Source organism: Sander lucioperca, chromosome 7 (assembly GCF_008315115.2).
Source record: "Sander lucioperca isolate FBNREF2018 chromosome 7, SLUC_FBN_1.2, whole genome shotgun sequence".
NCBI classification, from domain to species: Eukaryota; Metazoa; Chordata; class Actinopteri; order Perciformes; family Percidae; genus Sander; species Sander lucioperca.
This window is the reverse complement of record NC_050179.1, coordinates 1003897-1030056: the sequence shown is the minus strand read 5'-3', so window position 1 is coordinate 1030056 and position 26160 is coordinate 1003897. Positions and strand designations below refer to the sequence as shown.

The 26160-nt window shown below is 40.3% G+C and overlaps 1 protein-coding gene across 4 annotated transcripts in view; it reads right to left on the bottom strand.

Moving 5' to 3' along the window:
• tspan9a (tetraspanin 9a) overlaps positions 1–26160 on the bottom strand; it is a 177632-nt gene that overhangs the window by 145013 nt on the left and 6459 nt on the right. For 3 of the 4 annotated variants that reach the window (XM_036003784.1, XM_031282787.2, XM_036003783.1), the window contains one exon: positions 9743–9799. The exons of the other annotated variant lie outside the window; for it this stretch is intronic. The gene's annotated coding sequence lies outside the window, so the exon portion shown is untranslated. The remainder of the gene's footprint in view (positions 1–9742; positions 9800–26160) is intronic. 4 annotated transcript variants of the gene reach the window in all.

The window sequence follows — 26160 nt, the reverse complement described above, 5'->3', positions numbered from 1 at the left end:
CTCAGCTCTTTTGGCAACAGAAAAGTGGAGAACAACATTTGGTTAACACTGAATTATTTTTTATGGCCTGAGTTCTATCTGCGTTGAATGGCTAAATCATTTGTGCAATAATTTTCCACAAACTGCACAGATGGGCAGTATTTGTTATTCAGGACTGCAGCCCTCATCTGAGATAATACAGCTATACCATAAACCTGCAATTATAAACAACAACAAGCATTACAGTCTGCCAATGGTTCGTGAAAATGAATACGATGTGGATGATTGACCACAAATAGAAACAGTTTCCACTTTTTAGAGTATGAACACCAAGGTAATTGGCTCAGATGACTTACTGTGGTCAGATGTTCTATAGGTTGAGAAATCTTTTTTTTGCTGGAGTAAACAAGCAAGATATGATAAATGTTTGATTGTTTAAATGCCAGCTCTATGTGATGAGAACTGTTGCAGATGGGAAATATGATTGCCTCTGATGCTATTTGATCTTCAGAAAAAGTAATTAAAGCTAAATCAAGAGGATAAATGATCATAAAAAAATACAAACTGGTGAGGAGCCAACCACTCCAAGCTAATTATGAGTTCTTTATTTTTGTTTACTGCATCAGTGAGGTACACGCTTTGACTCCCTTGAAGAGTTGCACTAATTAACGTTCCTGGTGTTTGAATAGATACAAAAAAAAAAAAACATGAATACTTTTATAATATAGCATGGGATGTTTACAAACACACCTTAATCTGGTCCAACACATTTTTAAAATAAAAAAGAAAGAAAATCACAACAGGTTTTTATTTTGGCATGCATGGCACACCTGAACAAGTGAGCTACTGTATAAACAGAATTCCTAAAAATGAAAACAATAGCTTTATATTCGTTTCCTTTTCGCTTTGGTATCAGAATAACTCACTTTTGTAAAGTTTTGTAAAGAGAAAGGGTAATCATTTCAAAGACAAAAGATTTACATGAACTTGAACACAAACACTCCAAAGTCATGACGCCTTCTTTTGATCTCCACATGATATTCCTTAATGGTTTGTAAGAAGGCAGGATGGGGGGGAGGGAGCATGGCTTGGATAGGACTCTATGCAGAGGGAGGAATGTCAGATGCATTTAAGGACAAAACCACTGACATTCAGAGACACCATATCTTTCTTCGTGTTTGGCATCAAAACAAAGCTTTATGGTAGCCTAACTGGCTCAATGACAAACATCAGGGAAACAGCTGTATATCAATCATGACAAATATATTCATTATTTTCATAGAACATCAGTTTATGACATGCGCTATTGCTTTTGAAATCCAATAGCCGCACAAGCCAACAGATGCTCCCCTAACAGAGCCTGGAAATAAAGTGTGGCTTACTTATCTCCCACCCTACACCCACTGCCATCACATTGCAATGCGATACTTCTCACCATTTGGCCATTAAGCCTGCTAAGGTATGGAAAGGAGGTGATTCATATTGTGATTGCAGCACTGCCCTCCATGAATCTTCCAGAAGGGTAGAGAGGACCAGAGAGGGGTAGCCAGAGAAGGCCCCAGAGCTGCAAACATCCCCCCCAGTCCCGCGGTGCTGCCTGCCTGCCTGCGGCTGTGGCTAAATTTACTCCCTCCCCCCCCCTCCCCAAGCATCCCAGCACATCACGTTGGGATTCTATTACTCTCTAGCGTCCCGGTATACAGATAGTCATGTGAAAGCCGGCCACAGGCCTCCGCGCCTGGCAGTGCCCTTCCTGCCCCTTGCATTCAGCACTCCAGTCCAGTTAATGCTATTCGTCTCTACCCAGCTGCCCAATCGCTCTCGTACACGTTCTCTGTCTCTTTAGCTCCACTCTTGCTCGCTCACTCTCAGCCCTTCTATGGCTTGCCTCTCAAATCCCCCCCCTTCTCAACCTCGATCCCCCTCCAATTACGGCTCCTCTCATCCTGAGAGCAGGGGTCAGTGGTGGACGAGCTTAGGGCCGAGGGGAGAACGAACCCCGGCCAAATGGGGATCAATAAGGAGACGCGGCTGAAGAATGGCTCCTGTTATGGGCAGAGAGGTGCTGGAGGCTGGGGGTGAAGAAATGCCACTGCTAGCACATCAGGTCAGATCACATGTTTGATATCCCAGTATGTCTCCTTCATCGGTGGAGTGTTGTCAGCAGCGTGACACGAGGCTAGAATATACACTTCGGTGATGGGTCATAGGCATGAGGATCAAGTGCCCTGCCCTGTTGAAAGTCACTCTCCTAACCAAGTGGTAGACTGACGTCGCGGGGTCGATTCAGCACGCAGATCATCAGTTCTTACTTGGCCATGTATGAGAGTGTCAGTTGTTGAGCCTGAAATAGACTGACATGTGTCAATGAGGGCAACGGAGTCATTTGCTATTCCTTTTGAACAGCTACCTCACTCTGACTGAGCAATACACAGGGGTAAGCACAGATTTCTGGAGCCAGCTTATGCAAATAGCATGAACAGGTTGAACCAGGTTGAAATGTGAAGGGAAGGAAGAGATAAAGACACAGAGCGAGAGAAGGGGAACAAAAATAGAGAAAGATATTTAGTTTAAAAGGAGAAACCAGCCAAAGCTTTGCACCATGCAGTTATTCTGCAGGCATGACTATAAAGCATACTGCAAACTCTCCTCCTACCCATCCAAGTAGTACATGACATCTTCACTCACTCTCATGTGCACACTTCAGGTCACACTGGCCTCTAGTGGTGTAAAAAAAAACACAGGGCTCATGTCAGCAGGCAATGATTGTGATAATTTGTTCTTGAGGTAATTTTATCAGAAAATTGATTTTAAGTCAGTGACACCGGCCTGCTTGGAACAGCTTGTATTAACACCATGTGAACTGAAGTCTCAACCTTTCTGCTTTCCAATTATCCACTAGTGAACAATCCCTCTCTCCCTCACTATCTCTCTCCATCCCACCCAGTATCTCTATTTTCTCTCTCCTTCCTCCTTTTGGTCTCTTTTCAAATATACCTTTTGAAAATGTCGATTTGAACACTATTGATTTTGCGGGTTACACCTACAACAAAACCATGAAAGAACTTCTCTATTCAGTGGGATGATCAGAAAGTGTGACCTTTCCTTGGAGTTCTGTAATGAAGTTAGAGGTTTGATGCGGAGTGCATTACTAGATATTTTTACACAACAACTTAAGAGCCCTGAGGGTTGGATTACGTCTTCAATCGATAATCGTTTCGTAAGATATTTGTTATTTAACTCTGCAAGCTGTTTTGTCTTTCCAATCATGCCTGTATCTTAGTGCAGTGCTACTGCGTATTTCATCAGCAGTATAGCAGGATGTTTCAAAAGTAATCATGTGAAAGACGCACACTGAAAAGCAGTAGCAGAGTCTATTCGTTGTTAAAAAAAAATCATGTTATATCGCTCAAAATTCACTAGATGGCGCACACTGCAAGGAAACATGTTCATCAGTGCCGTTCTTCCTTCAACATACTATGCTAACATGGAATATTAAAGTAATCAATTCTCATCAAAGGAACTAATTCATGTCTCAACACTGATCTACCCTCAACACATACTAACAACACAATACAGTGTGTGCATTATACCGTATTTCTCTCTGCTGAAGATATGAAGATATATGATTATTAGAAGGGTCTATCTACTACTATTTAGATCGGCCCACAGAATATGTGATAAGATATGGCACTCTGGTTGAAGGGCTGTCTCCCCGACTCAGCTTGTAGCTCTATTACTGCAAGAAAATGAGGGCATAATTATGTTAGAATGGGAGAGCTGCTTTGAGGCAAAGTTATGGTGATTATTTGTCGGATGATTCAGAGCAGTAACTTCCTGCATGACTATCCATGTCCCTGATTAAAGATACTTGCTTCTTCAGCATTCATATGTGATTTAAGTAGGACTGTTGGACTGTTACAGGACTGGCATATGGCAGTTTCCCTATTTGCCTGTGAAGCCTTACAGCAACATATGCTGTACTTTGATTATGAGTCTCTCTCTCTCTCTCTCTCTCAAAATGCAGCAACAATCGATGCCTCTTCTGCTGTTATACCATGTTACGGTATGCATTTGACAGGGTAGGGGCTTTAACATGAATGGGAGAGACACATGGTGCTAGAGAGTAGAGCCATTAGGTCATGGTTAGCAAAATCTCACAATAAGTGACAGGCAGTATGCAGGAGGCTCTGTGACACAGTCTGCATGCATATTAAACCTCTCTCTCTCTACCACAGAGACACAGAGTGGGAGAGAAATGCTCATAGGCATTGTTAAAAAGCTCTCCACTAGCCACTAAAACGTCACTCATCAGTGACTCTGGGGGATTTATATGCTATCCCGGTCCTCACAAGAGACCGGGCCTAAATGTTGAACAACCACAACTGGCACACAAGCAGCGAGAGAAAAGTTTGGATGAGCTACCCCATTTAGCTCAGTTGATTCAACAGAGAATGAATGAAGCCCAGTCATTACAATGTGGGCTATAGCTGGTGCTGCAGTGAGTTCATGCATGCCATAACACATTTTTGAAAAACGTTTTAGAGACTCTAAAGTAAAGTTCAGCACTATCTACAAGCGGAGACGTCGTTTACCACGATAAACTTTATCCATTTTAATGCATCTTATTTATCTTTGTACATTTTATAATGTATTGCTCCTGCTTTAGGTCTTTAATCTAAACCCCTAAATGTTTTTTGAAACACATAACCACAAACAGTCTTCCTAAGTGGAGTCAAAGCAGCTGAGGGCACTTCAAGGGCAAAGCATTTCTGCTGCAGAGGAAGGGAAAGATAAGTCATTTGATTTTGAAGACCAACATTAGCCGGAGAAGTTGTGGGAGATCAACGTCTGCTCATCTGTGTCCATTGTAAGAGCTCATTAGGCACACTTGAAGATATGGAATTATAACCTACATATATGATATAATATGATATAATCATCTGGAGTTGCTGGTAGAGAGCCACTGTAACTATTTCAAAGGAAGAAAGGAAGGAAGGAAGGTATGCAAGCAAATTTTTAAAATTAGGAAAAGCTAAAAAGCTAAAAGCTAAAGAAATCTTGCGTTGGCCCAGTTTGATGCTCTCGATGTCGTCAAAGCAGCCATAGTCTAGTAAAAGAAGTGGGCTGGCTTGTTTATCATTACATAAACAAAATGTAATGATAAACAGCACAAGAGAGACATTGAAATGTGCCTAATTTATAAAAATGAAAATAAAGATACAACCTTCCGTTCAAGGTCGACATGCTCAATGCGTATCAGCTTCTGCAGGCCAAAAATATTCATGTTAGTAGTTCAACACAACAATGAACTACTTAAACAATTACCTTTGACAAGCACTTTAAAATCCCAGTAACACCTTTGACATTGAACCATGGCGGATCCAAACATATACATTTTAAAGGACATTCAAAGATCAAACTCTAATATCACAAACAGGCAGTGTGATATAGATATGCAGGTTTTGTACAACAAAACAAAAAAACACCTTTTTATAAAAGGCCAAAAGCCCACATTTTGCACTTCCCCTTATAGGTTGATTAAAGGCCAGGATCCTCTTTGAACCCATTTGACCCTGCCAACACGAGAGTGTTGTGTGTTGTGAGCACAGCCATCAAATGCAGGGGCTGGGGAGCCGTGCTGTGAAGCGCAGTGAAGCGAAGCCTTTATGTTTTTACAGAAAGAACATAACTGGGGCTGTGAAATAAAGTGCCCTTTTCCCTCTCCTTCAACCTACGCTTCCTTCATCCTCCCCTTTCACCCGCTCCCCCTTTCCTCTCTCAGGGTTTACTGTGCACTGAGTGGTGTTGCCTGACACCCCTCAACACTTTTCATTTCTTTCTCCTCAAACTGAAAGCCAGAAAACATCCTCGTCACAGACACTCAGCTCATGTTAGATAAAACTAAACCAAACAAATGGAAGCCAGCAGTTATGAACTTTCACACCACTATGGCGAGAGAGCTCAGGCCAGCTGCCTTTAGCTCAGTTATAATTGGTGTAAACTGTTCTTCAAAAAGGTTCAGCTGCACTTTCTCACTTTGAATAGAAAAAAAAGGCATGGTACTTTGAAAACACTGCTGTGTTTGTGTCTGTCTGTGTTTATGTCAACAATGTATTTTGTGGAATTGTTGTACTGGATTATATTATATTGAGGTCTTTGTCACACAGTGTTACCACTTACCATGGAATTAAATAAATGCTATTGTAAGAGGTACATATCTCCCAGCTCCGCGAGTTAAGACACGAGCCAGTCCAAGCAGTCCAACAGTGGTCGGTTACTCAAAAAGTTGTGGCAGTTAGAAATAACAGGCAGTAGGCCTGACACATGAATTAGCATACTGAGATATATGCGATGCAGAGACACTGTTGTGTCACAGTGTGAACAGCATAATCATGTGTAGTAAGCAGGAACATATAAAAACAATGAATAATAGCAAGGTATGTTTGACATAACTTTGACAGATATGACAGCAAAAAGGCATTTTAAGATGCAAACTTAAAGTATGAGGCAAATAATGTCTGGCACTTACTATTCTTGCTGACACTTAGCTACCTTAGTGACCACACTTTCACACCACTATGGCGAGAGAGCTCAGGCCAGCTGCCTTTAGCTCAGTTATAATCGGTGTAAACTGTTCTTTAAAAAGGTTCAGCTGCACTTTCTCACTTTGAATAGAAAAAAAGGCATGGTACTTTGAAAACACTGCTTTGTTCTAATTGACAACAATATCAGAGCAGACCAAAATCATCTGTGTGTCTGAAAACACCGTCAGGACCCCAGCGGGATTATAAAGTACTAGTATTGGTACTCAGTACTCGGTATCAGCGTGTATCCAATTGTTAGTACTTGTACTTGGTCTGAAAAAAAATGGTTATCGGTGCATCCCTAGATGTAATCAGTCATTGCGAATTGATGTACAAACAGAAAAACCTCTCGAGAACTAGGTGAAGCAGCCACTTGTCAGTAATACATAGGCTACTGCCATGACCACAAGCTAAATTTTCACAAATTCCATCCTATTTTTCTGAGCCAATATTATCAGTAGCCAACTCTGGAATAACGTGTGTTCAAAGTCTCACTTGTCAGTGGTTTAAAGTGAAACCTGAGCTGCAAGCAGAGCAGAAGCAAAAGGACACTTTTACATAAAGGAACACACTATCACACCAGCTGGCAGTATAAACACCTGTGCGCACACATACACCATTGAAGGAAAAAATGTGATTGCAGTTTAAGTATCAGGAATAGTTTCAGTAAATTGACAGAATGAGATCAAAGGATTATCTGTCATTGAGAAAAGTGAAGCAATCTAAACAGCAGAGTGACAGAAAGTCAGCCTGAATGTAAAGACCAGACTATTAACTCTTGTCCTTGTTGGACCTCTCTACAGGAGAAAATGGAGAGCAGAATTTAAAAAGCAAAGTGAATAAGCGTGAAAAAAAACAGGCTTCTCCTGTGGCTGAGCATCTACCCTGCCACACAGGGATTTATAGAGACAACGTGGGCTATTAATGTCCCTTTTTTCCCCTCCAGCAAAAGCCTGTCCAGACCAGCAAGTCTCCATGGATGACCTCCTTTATTACTCGGAGCTAACTGATGACCCAGATGTTACTGCCATTGAATTGAAATAAAAAAAGAGCAACATTGTACAGTTTCAGCTGTGAAGCTTTTGCTCTGCATTGTGAACGGTTGATGTGAGTCGTCTTTATGCCTCTTATTCAGCTAAAATCTGCTCAACACTTCTGCAACTATGCCACTATTTGTTTTTAAATACATCTGGGCATTAGTAGATGTCATGCTTCTGACTGCAGAACCCACAATGCCTGCCAGAGGTCGCTGCCACACTGCACAATCCACTAACATTACCGACCAAGTAAAGCCGTTGCGCCTCATTATATTTAAAGTGTTTGACCTGAGCTCTGAACATTTAAGGAACACAGAGTTTTTGGAGCAAAGCACCCTTAGAGGCTTCACCACTGCTTACTGCTGACTGGGTACTCTGTCCTGAACAGTGTGACCCAAAATGTAAAGCAGCAGCCCGCTTTCACACTCTGTTCTGGTTGGCACCTGGTGCCTGTTTTACATGGATAGTCATGATCCAGAGTGCTGCCTTATTCATGTTAGCACACCTCAGGATCGCAACATGACAGAGGGGAGCAGCTAATGTCACTCCCCCTCTTTAGCATTCATATTTTCAGTGTAAATCTGCTCCGAGTTACCAGAAAGTACACTTCATATTGAAATGTTCAATGACTACTTTAGTTGTGTTTATGTCAACAATGTATTTTGTGGAATTGTTGTATTGGAATGTATTATATTGAGGTCTTTCTAATATTAGGTTTCACACAGTGTTACCACTTGCCATGGAATTAAGTAAATGCTATTGTAAGAGATACATATCTCCCAGCTCCGCGAGTTAAGACACGAGCCACTCAATGGCCGCTGTTATTCCTTACAAGTTTTTTATCCAGAGGCTGTCTAAGCTTAAGTTCAGGGTCAGATCAATGTGAAGATAACACACAAAACTACTGCTGCTGGGCTCAATCAAAACACTTTCCTGCAGCTTTCTGTATCTGTATTGCTGATGTGTGCTTACAAACCTACTCAAGTATGTGTCTCTGCGAGCACAATATAGCTTGGAGGTAAAGTGCACAGATCAAACACCATTGGCCAGACAGCTTAATAGTATGACATGACTGCACAGTATATAAAAAACAGATATTCAGATACAAGCAGTCCAACAGTGGTCGGTTACTCAAAAAGTTGTGGCATTTAGAAATAACAGGCAGTATGCTACGTGCAATGTCACTTACTCCACAAACGTTGACACATGAATTAGCATACTGAGATATATGCGATGCAGAGCCACTCTTGTGTCACAGTGTGAACAGATTTATCATGTGTAGTAAGCAGGAACATATAAAAACAGGAACAATAGCAAGGTATGTTTGACATAACTTCGACAGATATGACAGCAAAAAGGCATTTTAAGATGCAAACTTAAAAGTATGAGGCAAATAATGTCTGGCACTTACTATTCTTGCTGACCCTTAGCTACCTTAGTGACCACATATGGTGAGAAAATTCTGGCTGCTTTTCCATGTGTGTCTGCAGCCCTTATGGTTCAAAATAATTTATGCCTATACCCAATTACTGGTCCAGGCAACGCTGCAGGTCATGCAGGTTATGTCCTTAAGATTTAAGGCACAGGGCTTGTGTGTGTGTGTGTGTGTGTGTGTGTGTGTGTGTGTGTGTGTGTGTGTGTGTGTGTGTGTATGCATAAGGGGCTATTTCCTGTAGTCACCCACCCAAAGGTTTGGAGGTAGTTGGTCAGGAAGCAGACCCATACCAGAGCAGCAAGTCAGCCCTGAACAATCTGTGATTTAGTCCCAGGAGCGTGTTTCCTGGAAGGTCCATTGTCTTTTCTATTACAACACCCTTGAGCAAACTGGGAACTACCCACTATAGAGGTCAGGACCAAAACTGTATGACTTGGCCCATTCTATCTTATTCTTTAATACATCTTCATTTCCTGAGTTTCCTGACTTCAACCTTATACATGAGCACATCCACTCTTGTTTCTCAAAAACTAAAACAAAGTGACCCAAAGGAAAAAGGTTCATCAACCTCACTTGAGAGTAATCGTTTGCAAACAAACAGTCACTTAGCAGTGATTGCAGCTTGATAGGGTAAAGACAGAATTAGGCCATCCCGAGGCTGGGACTACAAACCAAGCGGAGTGGAAAGTGGCGTAATTTCTCACCGGCTCAGATGTGGTCGGAAACAGAGGCAGTGGGCTCTCCGACTCGTCTGTGACAGCCTGTCAAACAGAGGAAGAAAAACAGGGACTGAGAACGACTCCTCAGATATAATCAGCTGCTAATTGTAAAAATCCCAGAGCGTAAAAAGCTGAAAAGTAGGCTGTTAAAAGGTAGATGTTTGGAGAATGACAGAGCTACGTGACAGTTATATACAGTTACGTGAGCTTGTGAACGACAGAGCACCAGAGTGGAAGAGTGAATGCGGTTCAACACAAACCCAAAAACAACCGTCAGTCAGTGGTTGATATGGATATTAAAAACATGTCTGTTGAACACAATGCTAAAATGAATGACGCACAAAGCCAGGTGACTATGCACGGCCGCCTTTCTCATCAGGCAGAGCTATTAATGTAGCATCTGGACAAATCTTTGCCATTGGAGATGACAGTATGCACTGAACTGTCAGGAAAATTATAGGCCATGCCGCAGCACTTGCCAAGCATGCAAATGATGCCATTTCTGACCACTAGACACACTAACTGTCACAACATCAAATAGTCCAACTGCCTGAGATTTATTTTTACAGATGACTATTTTAGACATGCTAAGATGAGTAAACCACAGCGTTTCATACATTAGGTGACTTATGAGTGTAGCGGTATGTTGTGTTCATGATTCAGTGTCTTTGTGGAAACTGCAGGTTGACAGTACAGACGAGACCAGAATGTCTCACACTAAACCACAGGCCCCGGGCCCCTGTGTGCTGCGACTGACATTGTGTGGGAGAGAGTTCCACAAGAAAGCAGACTGAGTGGCTGTCTGGTGCAGGGCTTGCTAGTCTAAAACCCGAGCCGGTGGCCTCTGATGGTGCAGAGCGTGTCTACACTCTGCAGGCTTTCCACTTGCAGTACTCATTGAATTTCTGGTCAGGCAGGCATGCCACCACTAAGTCAGGGTAGGTGCTCCACTTGACATTTTGCAGTCTAGTTCTGCTACAAGACAGTTGACTGGAAAGAATTATGGGAGGATAAAATATAGAATAAAGAGGAAGAAGAGGGGAGCAGGAGGGGATCTATAGAAAGAAAGCAGTATGGGAAAGATTGAAACAAAGGAGGAAATGTTAGCTGGGTACATAATTCTTTCAAATGGATTTTCCTATTACTCTCTTATGCTAAACACAGTCAACAAGACATTAGTTTTAATTTTCTGTTGTAGCTTCAAAACTATAATATTGTGGGGTACAAGTAATAAGGCCAGGAGGAGCTGACATTTCCCTTCCTCATTTTCAATCTTTCATGTGTGATAAAAAAAAAAAAAAGAAGTGTTTTCTTTTCCTCAAAGAACAAAAGAAGGGAATTACACCCCACCACACCTCTTATATGTTTGGAGCCAGTACTCAGCAGACCTCTGAGAACAACATGTAATCGAGAATCTTTGAGCTGACCCATTAGGGGCTGCGAGGGGAAATTGATCTAAGATCTGAAATACTATAATAATATACTCGACAATACACAGCACCGCATGCTGAAATTTTCTCTTTTAAAAGTCATCCTTGTTGGATATCTGGCATTAAGGATTGAAGTATCACCGGAAAACAACTATGAAATCAAACATCTGAAGCAGCCACTTCTGGTAATGACAAGAAAAAAGAGAAAAACCTGCCCCCAGGCCGTGCACTGCAAATGTTCATTCACATTGAAATGAATGATGTGTTAAGAACGACACTGACAGTTTGTCTGCTGAGCTACGGTACATATAATCTCAAGGTTCACTGCGAGTCATGTCAAAGCTTGCTATAATTACACATCAGAAGAGCCTCAGCCAGCTGGATAGCAATGCCTGACTTTCAGTTGCACCTTAACTTGTTATTGCTGATATTTTCAAGGATCATTTGACATAAGAGTTTGACATAGGGATGCTTGTAAAGTTGGGTTGGTTTCATAATACTAATAGCACTCTGCATGCAAGTTGGATCCCTAGCTCTCAGTATAAATGGGCGCAGTAGGCAGGTCGGAGGGATATCCCCATGAGGTTTCAGCTGCTTGTGATGAAAGCAAGAGCGTGAGAAGCTCCTCCAGTGTATTCTTAGTACTGCCTCTCCCTTCTTGCCTGTCTATTCTCCCTTCTCTAGATCCCAGGCCCGCCTTGTTTTTAGGCTTTGCCCATCAATCTTTTATTTTTCAATTTCTCTGTGACAATGGAATCTGCCAGCAAGATTTCACAACACTTAGGCTACATAAAGAAATGAGAGCCTAAACCAGAGTATCATATCATATTTCTATCCAAACCAGAATACAGATGTAAGAAAGGAACTAACACTTAAAATAAAGTATGATGAGTTATGTAGTTTATTCCAATCAAAGTTGTACATCTTCATGACGTTGCAGATCAAAGTATATATATTTTTATTTTACGATTAGTCGATGGATTGTTTAGTCAATCGACAGAAAAATAAGAGAGCAACTATTTCGATTTTAAGTCATTTACAAAGCACAAACATCAATTTCTGATTCCAGCTTCTCTAATGTGAGAATTTGCTGCTTTTTGTTTGCCTTACTTGATAGTAAATTAAATATGTTTGAGTTTGGACTTTGGTTGGACAAACAGGATGTCACCATGGGCATTTTCACGCTTTTCTAACATTTTATAGATAAAGTAAATCCATTAATCAAGAAAATAATCGGCAGATTCATCGAAAAGGGAAAGAAATCCTTCGTTGTAGCCCTAACACATACATTGATCACTGAAAACGGTATAGGGACATCTACAGTAAAACGGTAACCACAGGGTTTCAGGGAATAGTGATATTTTCTTTTTAACCACTATACACTACAAGTATATACAATTTAAAGGTAAATCTGGTCATTGTCTAATGCGGTCTTGTGGTCACAACTGATCAGTGGAGGAGACACCTGCCTGCCCTTCTTTCCCCCTGTTAGCTACTGCTTTGTAGGCACTGTGTTCATTGTTTTTGCTTGCCTGAATCCCTGTGTGCCCCCTGGCTTTCCTGCACGTTTGACGTTGTTAGGACTGAAATCTTACACTGAGAGAGTACTGCAGTGCGGCCAGACTGAGCCAGACAGCTCTGTAGCCTCGGGAGTAGTCCCCGTTCCAAACAGGAAGACTGAAGTGGGCGAGATAAAACTATTTATATTCTCCTAGGCAGGCATCCTGATCAGATTGTCAAATATGATCACATTAAGAGCTACTACAGTATATGGGGGATGAGATGTCATGCATCACAGCCATAAATGTATAATGGGAAATAGGTACAATATGACCACACTGCTAAATCTGTGTTTTGTGAGGGCATTCTCTTCGACAATATGAATCCCAGAGTGTGTGTTCCGATTTACAAAACATTGATTTATACTCACACAGCAGTTGGACCTTTTTTTTTCCAAGTAGCCAGGTATTCCATTTTAATGACACACACAGTCAACACCAAGAGAAGAGGCTGGGACACACACAGCTTTGGATGAACACCAACACAAATGTGGCGGTGATCAATCACTGAAAGGATTTGGCAGCTTTAAGCAGTCGCACGACCGGCATACAACTTACATCAATTACTGGGAACTTTCTTGCCGTAAATAATTGATCGTGATGCCCAGAGTGCAACCAGAGAAATACGATTACTAACTTTAGCAACTGCATTTGCATCTCAGAACATATGGCCTTTTGGATGGCATGCTGCAGCGGCTTTACACTCCGCTTGTATAATACAACCATGGGTATGCGAGGGAGGGGGAAGAATCACAATATGGGGTAAGAGCAGGTCAGGCCTTTGAACAGGAAATACCTAATAGATGCCTGAAGCCACTCATGACCTCTGTAAGAAACAGACCTGTCAGCCCCAAGGCAGAGCGACAATACAGCGACCTGGTTGCTCCATCTGAACATCTCAATGTAAAAGCCCTCCGTCATACTGGTGCGTCCCTCGGCATTATATTGGCCTGCTGTGACACTACAGTGTTTCTACCAAGGCCTTCCGGCTCCAGGAACATTTGTTCACCAAGGTAGCGCAGCACAAAGAGAACATTCACACAGCTATTATTGATCAACACACCTCTTAAAGTTTACTGGCTGGTCTAGACATCTGCATAGTAACATACGATCAATCCCCTGGGTTGTTTTAGAGATTCAGTGCAAATGGGGGCAAGAATGACAAGTATGTTTGGTACCATGTTTACATTTTAGAATTATGACTAAGGAAAAAAAATGTCCTGACACTTTTTTGTAGTTTCATTTCAGAAAAATTGTGCAAAACAAAAGTGGACCAATTAGCATGGGGTGAAATTGAAAAGTGGTTATTTACGAATTAGCAGTTGTTGAACCAGGAAAACAGACATTTCAAAAAGAAAACTACTAGAACTATACAACTGTGAGTTTTGTTGAGTATTTTGCACATTTCTGTCTGACCAGGGTAGCATCTTTGTTGATGAGCTTTTTATTAGCTGCCGTCTTACTGTCTGAGTGCAAAAACAACTCGATGACTCAGTGACCTCATGACTCAGCAACTTGGGAATGTACCCGCAAATTAGTTTATAGTGTTCAAATTTCAATGATTCTTTTTCAAACTTGCCACATATGCACAAAGTATATATTTTATAGCAAAGCAAAAAATGCAATGGCAATGTTTTCTCGTTGCAATCTTTAACAATCTACTGAAATGCCAAACACAAACTATTATGTGGGTGACTACAATACCATGTAGAGTACAGTAGTCATATTTTGAAGTTGTGTTGTTTGTTAAGGGGATGAACATAGTGATTTGGTTGTGGAGTGTTGATTAGATTAATATGGGACAGGTGTAGAACTAGAAGGGCATGATACTTCTTCCTACTGGTTTTCGGGTACGATTTTTTTTAATGTGCACAATAAATTCAATATTATGATGATTAAATTAAAATTCAATTCAATATTGTGTTTATTGATTGATGATTTGTTTTAGAGTAAACAGATGATTTTGACAAAATTGTCCCTATTGCTATTGGTCAGTATTATGGTCATCTATATAATGCTTAATATCACCAATATCATGAAATAATAGCTGCTATTTCAGATTAAGCACAACAGAATTATATCAAATTGTTGGCCTGCCTATTATTTTTCACTATGAAATGTTTGTAGAGATTCACCCAACCATGCTAAGATGTTTTGGGGGGTTCATTTCCAGTATTTACCATTTCACATTTTAAACAGATTTGAGCTCTAATGAGAAGAACATGTTTAAATAAAACAATATGGAAAATAAAATAAAAACACACAGATCCAAACATTCTTTTGGAAAAAGTTAATAAACAGCAGCTGCATTTTGTTGCAAAAGCTGTCCAGGCTAAAACCTGACTGATATACAGTACATAGCCTATAGGAAGATCACCACGGATAGTAACTGGGTATAAAGCAAAAGTACATTGTTTAAAAAAAAAAAAAGTACTAAAGATAAACTTAAATGCAGTATCTGTTTCTTTAGTTTCGTTGATTTAGGATTTTCTTGGACATGCAAGACCTCTGAAAGATTTTATAGGCTTGGTATAAGTGAAATAATTTGAAATGTCATATGGATTTTGCCATTTTTAATTGAAAACCAGTAAAAGCATAAGACAATATAATTGCTGAGATCATCAGATTGACTGGAACTGATGCCTCAGAGCTCAAAACACATCTTGACTTAATGTGTGATGGACACACACAGACCTATAAAACACATAACGATGAATGCATGAGCCTATGAAGCAGCCAAATGGCATTGCATGCATATTAAATGGTGAGGCAGTAAAAGTTGAATATGTATACACACCAGTCCTGCTATTGGTTTCACAGGACATGAACAGTTACCCTGAGTCAGGAGGAGCCAAGTCTTAAGTCAAGTCCTCCTGAAGGAACTATCACGACGCACTGATTGCCATGAGGGACAGGGGAGCTGTTAAAAAAAACTCACACTAACAAGCCTGTGTCTCAGTGTTATGCCTCAACCACATCCTTCAATCAGGCCTGTGACGCCAACAGCAGCCCGACTCTACCACAAACCAAATCATCAAAACAAATCTCGGTCAGCAGTGGAAACGGGGTTTGACAGGGGAACTATTGTGCAAAAACTGGATGTGATTCAGCACAGTGCTGCGTCTTTCATGACACCAGTTATGTCCTTGGATTGTTTATAGGAGTTGTTAGATTATGATTATAAAACAGAGCACAGATAAAACATCTGTAAACATCATACATCCACTTATATAAACAATTTAATAATTAGTCAGGAGAAATTGCTATGTCAAACTACACAAATTGCCCTGCCAAAGTTGGATTTGTCTTTGAAACACAAGAAATAAAAGTCTATTTGTATGAACTCATTAATTGTCCATGTACATGATTAGCATGGAAACTCTGAGGGATGGAGAGAAACATTAAAGAGGGGATTATTATGTGTGACACTCATCCTGTTAAAAAACAAACAAATTACTGCACACTTTCCTGTAATTGTTATCTCTTCTCAGGTTAGTTAACAGTTATAATGGAAATCGAATACCTCCGATTTACAATTAGACAGGCCTGCCTGCCTGCCATGGAGCCAATTTCATGCTTATGGGCACTCCCCAAAAACTCAAACAGAGACAGCAGCAGTCAGTCTGGATTCTTCGGAGTGCTATATTAGGCTGTTTACAACTACTATACATCATCTGAAGAAACCTAAGTAACCCTATGCAAGGACTATGTTAAAGTTACAACATGCAGTATTGCTCTGTGTGCTGCACTGAAACACTAACAAGATCTCATCCAACATTGGCTCTATCAGTCAGAACTTGGACCAGCAGCACTCCCACAGCTGAGAACTTTGTCAGAGAGCTCAGAGTTTAGTCAGTGTGGTCTAGTCCATATCCATGATGTTCCACTTCCGGGATTGACATGTGCAGCCGGAAATTCCGCCGGATTTCACTCTTTTCAGACAGATGTCTGGTACCTTCCGCTTTCTTTGTGTTGGCATTCTAAACTCCGGTCGATTTATGAGGACTAGGGTTAGCTGCTCCTCAGATCTCTGCAGGGTAAATCAAGACAGCTAGCTAGACTATCTGTCCATTCTCAGTTTTCTGTTGCACGACTAAAACAACTTTTGAGGCTATTTTGCAGCAACACTGGGCCAGCTGCCGGTGCTTAGCGCCGCCCATGACAATTGTGATTGGTTTAAAGAAATAATCCACGCCACGTTTTTTTTCCCATCCCGAAATGCTGTGTGGACTAGCCAGACCCTCCTCTGCAGCGCTGTGGAGGATGGTCTGGCAAAGGGAGACTAGTGTGGTCAGAACATGGGACATCACTCCCGACCACAGTGTCTAAAAGAAGAACAATACTTGTGGAAACGTGTCTATTAAATCTCTCCATACAGAACTTTCACACAGTTCGGGCAGAAACCAGGCCAACCTGCGTGACCATTTTGTCTTCTCTCCGAAAATTATAATGCGGATCTTAAAATCTCACCTAACCTTCATCAAGTGTCCTCAAAACCACAATGAGTCGATTCACAGAGTTCACTGGTGTCCCATTTGTAGCCCCAGTCGTAAACTTGAAAACTGCTTTGAGTGAGCTGAGTATAAGCCAGTCTATTCAACATGCAAGCTGTGGGTCCATCTGATTTGCATGTTAAACAGGATCTCTCAAAATATGTGAGTGCATGCTTCAAACAGGCTCAGAGCAGGGGCAGAGAGGTCCCCTGTTACCGCCCTCCAGTGGTGTTTGGAGAAAAGGCAAAAAGAGATCGAGGGGAGAGGTTCATGGGTCAAGCAGACTGCACCATTTCAACAAATGCCAAGCAGTTTGTGGGCCAGGACTGGAAGAACAACAATGTCCGGTGTGCTTTACCGCCTGTCAGCAACACCAACGTCCTACAGGGATGTGTAACTCTAGCCTTTTCCAATCACACAATGACATTTTTCATGGATTTATACAGTATGTCAAGAACCCAAATATTCAGATTACCCCCACATACGACAAAGAAAATCAGAACATTCTTACTATTAAGAAGCATAGTTTGAGGATTTTGCTTGAAAAATGGCTTAAACACTCGACACAGTTGCAAATATTTTCCATCAACTAATTATTTCCACCGTAGTTAGACGTATTGAGTTTCTTAAATGGAATTTCATTTAAACTCAAGTGAATATTTATTAGGGATAGACCAATCATCGGCACTGGCCGATTATCGGGCCGTTTTTTGGCAGTTTGCCGATTATCTGTATCTGCTGCATTTGCCTGATAACCGATAAAGTTAATTCATTAAATAAAGCGCTACCATTTCCTTTCCAGGGAATTTATTGGATCTATGGGAGTGGTAAAAAAACACATTCTCTAAAGCTATGCACATAATTCTGTCTAATTAAACAAAAGATTAAGTCAAAGTCAGATTAAGTGTACAAGTGAAAAAGAGAGGGTTCTCTGCGCTTCTGCAATCCACAGCAATCCGGTGCAACCAGGGCAGGACAAAACAGTGTAAAGTAAAAAAGAATCGCCATATATATATATTTTTTTTTTTTTTTTTTTTTTTTTTTTAAGGTGCATAATAGTGACTAACGTTGCGATGTAAGGTTACAATCTTCATCAGATTAAGTGTAGTCTTAAGCTTACCTTCATGTTCATTTAAGTGTTATTTTCCTCAAGTCAATGTTTGGTCAAAGCAGTTTAAATCATGCTTTACGTCTCCTTCAATAGAAAAAAGATGGAAATCTAACCAGAATTCTCAATTTTAGCAACAATTAAACTGAGCAAAAATAATAGCCATTCCTGGCAGATTCTATCAGCTGTAGGCAATAGGCCTTTTCACAAAATGTTGACGTGCCATAGCAGGACAAGCACAGGTGTAATTAATAACATTAACGTTGGCTGCATTCATATATATTCCAGTTACAGGCCCTGCATTATACATGCTTGCTAACTGGCATGGCTTACTGGGGAACTTCAATATTTTTAATTACCACTGTGCTTTTCGTAATATAACAAGTCAAAATGTCTGCCATGTTTTTTCAATTTGTTAGCACTACAAAATTAAACTTCAACCATTTTCTCTCAGCGTCTGTAACGTAACACCACTTTGCTTACTCTTTCTCGGTTAGCTGCTAGCTAGGTAACTTAGCCCTGTTGGGGACAGTCTCGTCCACCACGTGGGATAACAAACATTGCTACAGCTTGCGCTTGCGACTTACAATGACTTATAAAGATATATAACAGCTACAAGTGTATGCACTATACATAGTATTATATTATTATATTATATTATATTATATACTATTATACTTTATCGACAGGAATTGATAGGTCAAACAGAGCCACCCACAAATAGTCTATAAACAAAGCATCAGGCTGTCTTTGAGATTTCACATGAACAACGGTTTAAGTTAGTCAGGCTACCGAAGAATACCATAATTCCTCCATTCAATTAGGCCTAAGCGATGCACCCCAAGCTTCCATCCTTAACAAATAGCCATGTATATCGGCTCTTCCAGTCTCTCCACTGCTGGCTGTTCCAATTTAACAGGAGAGAGGAGCAAGAGGGGTTAGGATCGACCGGCCTCTGACGAGCTGTTGCCACCACCATCTTCAGCCAGAGAGGACATTATTTCTTTAGCTTCTTCTCGCGTTGTCACCCCGGCAGGAGGTGTGCTAAAAGGGCTTGCAGCAGGTTAATCGGTCGTGCTTTTAACGTCATCGCTGCACAATTTCTTAGTAAAACCAAAATGAATTAAACTGCCTTGTTTTATTTTTGCCATGGCTATATGATGCTAACTGCAAAGGACTTTGCACACCGATTAATGGCCTCGAACATTTATATTTTTTTCTACAAATCTTTGAGTTAACATGTATTAAACATGAGTTGAATTTGCACTGCGGCGCCGCCACGCCTTGATGCTCATGACAAGAATAGCATGTTATCTTTATTGAAGTGAATTAGGTTTAAATCGCCGTCATACATGAATGAATATTTTTGCAATTTTACACATAATAATCCACGATGATCACATTTTTAGAGACCCCCCAACATTTCACATTTTTCACGTTTTTAGGGGAGCCCATGTCTTATTAAGGGCTCCCCCACTTGCTCCCCCTAGCTCCCCCGTAGTTCGCACCCTGCTCTTGTGGCACAAAGTTAAACTACATGATGATGTGAGTTTAAAGGAGACTTTGTAAGTGTACAGACAGTTTATTAAAAATATAGTTTATAAAGACAGTACCGTTCATGTATACATGCGGGCGCCATCTTGGGAAAACAGTCATGACCAGTCGAACGACGAATGCCATGCTTGAGCTATGTTACTGGTTACTGGTTGCACGGCATTCGTCGTTCGACTGGTCATGACTGTTTTCCCAAGATGGCGCCTGCATGTATACATGAACGGTGCTGTCTTTATAAACTTTTTTAATAAACTGTCTGACACTTACAAAGTTCTCAATGCTTCAGTTTACATGTAGGGACCCTCATTATGCTACCGTGGAAGTGTGGTGCTATTTTGAGCCGTGTTAGTGGTATAGAAATAGCGATTTCTTTTTACTTTACCCGTGCCCTGATGACTAGCTTTATAAGCTAATTAGCGGTTTGCGCTAAAACTGGTCACATTCGATTAGCATGAAAACATATCGCAGAGAACAGTCGACTCGGTTCACGTGTTATTAACCCCTAGGTTCATTTTGCGCCGGATTTGTCCTTTAAAAGATAGATATTTGTGTCTCAAATCAATGTGAAAAACAAGTATATTACATTCTATATGTTTTACTCAACTAGCCTAAACTCAAAGCTGTCCTAGGAAGCATTTTGTGGAAAAAAATGCACTGATCAGTTTACCCAAAGTCACTACCCTCTTCATTAAAAAAAGTAAAAATCTATTTTAAACCGCAGCCAAGAAAGTTGGAATCATTATCATTAGATCTTTTGAATCACAGACTGTATCATTAATAACCACAAGTGAGCCATGTGCAGTTTTATTGAAATTATGTAACATATGTTTTCCACTTTTCAGGGTCAGGTTTCTCAACAGTGGCAGTGACTGCCATTTGCAGCCAACAGTGTGCAAAGTTGCTCAGTGCAGCTTTCAACACTATGCACTAAAACGTTATTGTTTTAATAAGAAAAAGAGTTAAATTAGTTTAGCGAGCCAACCATTTATAAACATCCTGGGTAACTGAGAACGGCCTTGGCAAAAAGGAAAAAGGCTCAGGCCGATTTAAACAGGTTTACTATTTTAAGCGCACCTATATTCATTTCCATTCCCCTCAACACAACAACACGCTAGCTTGAGCATTAAAAATGCAATTTGCCGTTCTATATCTGGTTTTTGTGCAGTATGTGGTATCCCTGCATGCTTGGCTGAAGAAACTCATTTTGGAAGAACAATGTGGAGAAAGTGCCAGTTATCCAACACCATATACTGGTTCATTGCTCTCAATCGAAGGGCATCACTACTTCTCGAAGTATAACTCATTCGCAGATTTGAATGCATTCCTACAAATAAAGAAAGTGAGATATCCACTTCTTCATTTTGAACACACAGATATCAACAAAACAGCCTGTAAACAATTGAAATGGCTGCAATGTATACACAAAAACATGCTACTATTATAGCTTCTCAAAAACTATTCCTATTTAGTTAGGCATGAAACCACTAAGGATATTGCAGGTGTTTAGCAGGTGTTTGTTAATGACTTGGGGTTTGGACTTATGTCTGGCTGATCCAAGTTCATACAAAACGTTAATCTAGGCGAACAAATACATGTCAGTATTTGCAGGCTATGGGTACATTCTGCCAAGTGGAAGCTGGAGGATGTAGTCTATTACATCTTAATACGACTTGTTGGAGGTTTAAAATAATATACTTGACATTCAGTTAAATCGAATGAATTGCTTCTTTTCAACGGCTTGTTTCTCTCACTAGGTTCAAACTATTTCAAGTGCATTTAATGGCTCCATCATCAACATACCAGAATATTTACAGATTAATCAAATTTCAATCAGGAGATACACTAATTAAGCTGCAGGACTGAATTATTGCGCTTTTACTAATTCTTTTCCTAAGCTTTTGAAGGCCAAGACAAAGACAATCCCTAAACTGCCTGTTTGGCCTATTATACAGTTAGTGGACCACAGCAAAAGTACTCCACTCTTCTTATATAAACATGAGTTTGCTTAGCTTTTGTGTAAATAAAAACATCACAGCAGGAAATTGGAAAACCATTGTAAGTGTCTTGAAATAACAGGACAGAGATGAATATAAACTGATTTTGATCTTGGGGAAATTTATTCATTACCTTTTTTTTCCAGAAAATGTCAAAACCTGTCAAATGTAATGACAAGATGAAACTACAAAACATCCACACCAAACATCCACACCAAGCCCCCATTATTTTTTTTACATTAAAAAGGTTAGACTGTAACCTACAGTGTCATACTTGTCAAACTGTGTCTCCTGTCTTCGAGGTTAGAGGCTACAGGAAGTGCGAGCTCAGGAATAGCTTTGCCAAAGGTTCTGCTTGCAGCCCTTCATTGGGTAAACAAACACGTCATTCATGAAATCTTTCACTTTCACTGCTGGTTGAGTCTCAGTTTCATGCTTACACTCTCTTTATATCTCTTATACTGTACATGTAGATACAAAGAAAAACAGTCTGTTCTTCTTACATGGACCCCTTTGAATACAAACTGAGTCCTAACTTCTACCTACGTATAATGTATTTATTATTTTTAACAGGGGAACAGACTTGTTTGTTTTGTTCAGCTGCAAATAGCTAGCGACCCCATGAACGACTCTTTTGGGTCTGTAAGTTTTACATACATGTATGTTTTGTATGCAACCATTTTGGTCGCAGTCTGGAGCACTGAATTTACTTGACAAATTAAAGTTTTGACCTGATGATTTTGACTTGATGGTGGCGCTAGATGAAAAGTCAGAGGATTACCAATGTCATTAGAATTTATCTTATTGGCAATATGTATATCTCTACTAAATTGCACCATAATACATCCAATAATTGTCAACCTGCTTGTGGCACAAGAGGAAAAGTCAGGGGATCATCAGAGGTAGGATTCATCCTCTGGGGACAATGAGTGTCAGACAGGATGACACTGCCATACCGAAAACCATGCCACTAGCATGGCTAAAAATATACTAAGAGTAAGAGTAAAAAGTCAAAGCCTTTTTAAGATCAGATCTGAAGAGCAGTGCTTAATTTGTAAAGTGGGAGGTCCCAGAGCGCAGAGCGGGGGTGGATCCGGCGACTCAAAAGTCTAAACAACGCTGTGTGTACATCAGGGCAATGTTTATTTTAATTTCAGAACATGCACTGCATGGGTACGAAATGTAATGTCTGTAATGTCTCTTGATCGGTGGAAACGATTTTTGCTTGTTTGGGATCCAACTGGCCAGCGTATTTGAAAAAGTTAAGCAAACTTTGTTGTCTTTTTGACATTTTTCCCCTGAGTGAAATGAGGCTAACAGCAATCCCAACCAGCACAAGCGCATGTGTCACTTGAAGTGCCTCCCCTCCCTCCGTCCCTCCGGTGAATTTTCAGGGTAAGAAAGAGGGGGGCTCTTTCTTACCCTGAAAATTCACCTCAAAACGCATCGAAAATGCAAACACGAGATTTTTGTGGAACTTCAATGGGGAATAAAGACTAACAAGACAGATAACAACATTGAACACTAATTTATTTTTTTCATTTAGGCGATTCATTTTTCATAGTGACACAGGAGGTGCCAGATCCAATACAAAAGGTTGGAGGTGCCGGAACATGTTCCGGCTCAAATTAAGCCCTGCTGAAGAGCCTCGGTGAGTGGATGATTGCACCATTACACCAACTTGTCAGAGGCAGTCAACCGGCAAAAGGTGCAGACGCATGTATGATTCCAACACATGTTCAGCTTGCTTTCACATGACATGAATACAAATCAGAGTGAAATTGGAAGGCAGATGACCCATGAGACGGAAGCCTATATACCACTGATGGTATAGAGTGGCCAGCGAAAAAGGCAGCCCTCAGTGATGTGAGGCTCCAGATGCTCTGAAATGACTACATCCAATATATTTTATGTCCATCTGGCATCTTTAAATGTATCATTAAAACAGAACATTTGGCAGCACGGGGGAATGTTTTCCTTAGTGTTCAGTGTGTGTTGGCAGGTTTATATATAGATAATGACAAATAATTTTACCACAAACTTGAATTTAGACCAGGTATTTACTGAAGAAATTCCCCCTGGTGTTTATGTAATATTCAATGCTTATTGTGGGTTTATTTAGTGCCTACTAAAAAATGTTTGCATACATAGAGCATAGAGGAAATTGTGGTTTCTTTTATTTTTTGAATCTTTATAAATCTTATCATAAACCAAATGTGTCTAATTTAGGGTGTAAGGGTAAATGATTGGGCAACAAGATTTTGCATGTTAATGGCACTGTGAAAACCTATGAATCAGACAAGTTTTAACCTCATTTTAACTAATGATTCAGCACTCGTTTTTACAATAGCCTGTTGGATGAATGATTACTGGAGTCCAATCCAATCCATCATCCTTTGATTCATTGCATGTTACACAAAAAGGGGCAGTATTCCCACAAACAAGCTGTAGTAATGTAATACATTCCAGATATGTTAAGTTACAAGTGGATGCTTATTGCTGACATCTTTCCTGAATAAGGATTCACCACCAATGAAAGGAATAGTCAGGTTTCAAAATAGTATGTCACAAATGAAGTGGCCAATGAGAATCCAAAGCAAAGTGGATCATGAGTTCAATTGCCATGATGAGGACTCAATCCAAGAGGCACTGGGCTCTGTAGTGACTCACAAAGATGCTTTTGATTAGAGAATTGGCATTAGGTAGGAGGAGAGCTGGTCCTGCCTTGCCAATGAGGCTCTCTTGTGTTAATTTTTATATATATATATATATATATATATATATATATATATATATATATATATATATATATATATATATATATATATATATATATATATATATAAAAATTGTACCATCAAGCATTTAGGAGAGCAGACAGGACAGGACGGGCTGCCCCCCGATGTTGTGTTAACAAAAGTTGTTGGAATAGAAAATGTGCTATTGATTTTTTCTTTTCTCTCTTTGTTTTTCCTCAGAGATGGTTTAGGTTGTTGCAACTGAGCCTGCTTTTTTCAAGTGGAATCCAAATATGTTTAACACCTTATAACAACTAGGATGGCATTTTGGTGATAAACCCTGAAAGTGACTGAACGTGTGAGGGGAGGTACAGAGAAAGGTGTGGCAGTCATTTTGGTGTCAAGGATTACTGGTCTGATGAAATTTAGTTGGCTGTCGATGGGTGGCCATGCAGGTAGGTCTTTCATCTGCAGCCTTTAATTTGAGGGGGTAACGTTTAAGTTGTTATTTTGCCTTTCAAATTGACAGTGTGTAGCTTTTTCTTACACACACACACACACACACACACACACACACACACACACCTCAAAGGACAGAAAAGAATTTACAGAAATGGCTGCGATTTTGTGCCCCACACAGCACAATGCAAAACAGCCACAATGCTAATCTCAGAATGCAGAAGCAGGGTTCCAGTGGAACGAGCAACAGCTCACGTAGCAGTTCCCACAACCCTCAAACAAAAGATCCTCAAGATATTGCATTGAATTGTTTGTGCTGCAACAGAAAGAGCCCTTACAGTTCCTTTTTCCAATGTGATAAGGTGCAGCTGAATGTGTAGCTGCAGATTGTCGATGTGCATTGTTACACACACAAGACATGCTGACCATCTACACAAGCATCAATGCAACATAAAAAGGGGTTCCTATTGTGAGAAGCCAGTCTTGAATTTCCATTACAAAACTGTCTGTTACATACAGGAGAGCATTGCCTTAAAAGAGGATTAGAGCAGCAGATCTGAATGGCTATGATTGATGCCAGCCTCTGTCACACCTGATAATAGTGTAATCATTCAAAAACAACCCTTACACAACTGCTGTGTGAATGATTCTGGTCTCAAAATTACAATGAGTAAATGTAAAAATCTATTTTCAAAATGAGTAAAACAAATAAGGACTAATTAAAATATAGAAGAAGAAGAAGAAGAAGAAGAAGAAGCTTTATTTATTAAATTGGGGAAACTCATTTTTACACTTTGTTGTTATTCATTACACACACACACACACACACACACAAGGCCTACAGACATGCATTAGTGGAGAGATGTCAGAGCGAAGGGGCTGCCACATAGTCGGCACTCCAAGGGGGTTCAGTAGACTGCTCAAGGGCACCATGGCAGTGCCCAGGAGGTGAACCGGCACCTCTCTAGCTACCAATTCACACTCTGTACTGTGGTCCTTGCGGGACTTGAACCTTGTTGTTGTTGATTCAACTTGTTACATTATATTGTAAAGTATATTATTCGGATT